The sequence below is a fragment of the Heterocephalus glaber genome, unplaced genomic scaffold, assembly GCF_053883595.1.
Source record: "Heterocephalus glaber isolate CG9 unplaced genomic scaffold, H.glaber_assembly_v1.0 deba00001504, whole genome shotgun sequence".
NCBI classification, from domain to species: Eukaryota; Metazoa; Chordata; class Mammalia; order Rodentia; family Bathyergidae; genus Heterocephalus; species Heterocephalus glaber.
In genome coordinates, this window is record NW_028258324.1 from 67,796,691 (window position 1) to 67,799,138 (window position 2,448).

Genomic DNA, 2,448 nt, shown 5'->3' on the forward strand with positions numbered 1-2,448 from the left:
TAAAATCCCCACATTGCCCTGTGGGTGTCTGTGTCACATTATAACCATCCCCACAGGCATTCTATGAGTGCATCAATTTCTCCATGATATTACCAGCACCAACCGTATCTGTTTTTCTTTCTCTTGGTGAACTTCCTCTAGTAAATCTTCATGAAAAACCCTGCAACTGGTAAACTTATAGAGTCTGAGTATATCCTCCTTCCAGCATTGTTCTTACATACCTGTGAACAATTATGAATTTTAAGATATTTCCTATTGTACAGTAAGCTAATCTCCATTTTCCTCTAATTTCTGATGTTAGCTCGATTTTCATTCTTTTAGAAGTAATTTGCTTTTATTTCCTCTGATTATTTTTAGAACTTTTCCATAATATGCTGAAATTTCAATACAAAGGGTCTAGGTAAAACTTTTATACAATGTACTGACTGGGCTTAGTGGAGCTTTCAGTCTGAGAATTTATGTCTTTTTTTTTTTCAATTCTTGGAAACTTGAACCCTTTATTTTTTCAAAGATAGAGACAAAAAAAGGGAAGATCTGAGAGCCCAGGGTCACCCAGGGGATCAAGAGGAACTTCAAAAGAGAGATGAGCAGTGGTGGCCTCATGCATGAGTTCTCCTGAAAGCAGTGAAGGAGGTGACAGTGACAGACAAGAGCAAGGTGTAGAAGACCAGGGGAATCTGGAAGGAGAATGAGAAAGTAGTAGTCATTGAAACAGAGCAAGGGAAGTCAGGACTCTAACTTCTCTCTGTTCTGAGTCTGATGCCCCACAGAGGGACCCCAGCTAACATTTGCACCAAATGACCTCCTTTTTCCTGCCCTGGGGATGGAACTCCTGGTCTCAGGTGGCCCAGGTATCTGGGAAACTTCTGGGAGAGGGGAGACAATATGAGAAGATAGATAACTGCCCCCAGTGCTGAGAAACACAGCTGCACCCAGCACAGAGGAGGTGAACCTTCTGGGCTGCCATACCACCACCCCCAGCCCTGAGGAGCAGAGCTGCTCCCAGAGCAGAGGTGAAACTTCTAGGCAACTGCACCACTGCCCTCAGAACCAGGGAGATGAACCTTCTGGGGCACCATACCACCACCCCCAGCACCCAGGAGCAGAGCTGCCCCCAGCTCAGAGGAGGTGAACCTTCCAGGCCGCCATACCACCACCCCCAGCACTGAGGAGGTGAGCTGCGCTGGTGCCAACAGCACACATCACTTCCCCCCACTCCACTCCCCCACACCTGGAAATGAGAAGACATGAAAAAAGTCTCAAAACCAGACTTCCCGATCACCTAAAGCAACCCTAAAGGGAAACAAGATGGAACAATTGGATATTCAACCACCTGGACTCCCTGAACTGGCAGGGAAAGAGGATATGAAAAAAATGAAATCAGAAATAATTTCTCAGATAACAGTAGAGATTGTGCCCATAGTGCAAGGCATGATCAATAAATTTAGAGAGGACACAGATAAAAAAATGAAGGAGCTGAGGAACATGATGGAATCCCAACACAGGAAACAAATGGAATCCATAAAACAGTTGCAAACAGATTTCCAGGAGACGAAAAACTCCACTGAAAGTTTATGCAGCAGAATGAGTCAATGGGAGGACAGAATTTCAGATATACAAGGTAAGATTGCAATTAGTGCCCAGGAAAAGAAAAATTTCTTTAAAATAGTACGGGACCATGAGAAATCAATTCAGCAGCTGCTAGATGATGCAAAAAAGAATAACATAAGGCTGATCAGAATCAATGAAGAAACAGGAGAGAGTGCAGACAACATAAAAAAAACTGTTTACAGACATGATGGTAGAAAAATTCCCAAGCAGGGGAAAAGAACTTCACATACGGGTAAGTGAGGCTTCTAGGACTCCAATAGCCTTGACCAAAAAAAAAAAATCTACACATAGGCATATAATAGTTAAGATTCCAGAAAACCAACAGAAGAACAAAATTCTACAAGCACTTAGAGAAAAGAAACACTTCACATACAAAGGAAAGCCCATCAGAATCACAGCAGACTTCTCAACGCAAACCCTCAAGTCAATAAGAGCTTGGAGTGACATATTTCAAGCCCTAAAGGAAAACAGCCTCCAACCCAGATTGATGGACCCTGAAAAACTATATTTCAAAATGGATGGAGAAATAAGATACTTTCATGACAAAGAGCACCTTAAGAACTTCATGAATATCAAACCAGCACTCCAAAACATTTTAGACAACATCCTAAGAAAAGACAACGAGGATCACAACCCCAGGAAGCCCAGCAGAATGAATCCATCAGGCACAAAAAGAAATTAAACACAAAGGGGGAGAATCCAACAAAAAGAAAAAGTCATGACAATGATAAGTCAATATGTATCCGTTATAACCATCAATGCTAATGGTCTCAATTTACCAATTAAATGAAGTAGACTGGCAGAATGGGTCAAGAAGCAAGATCCAACAATATGCTA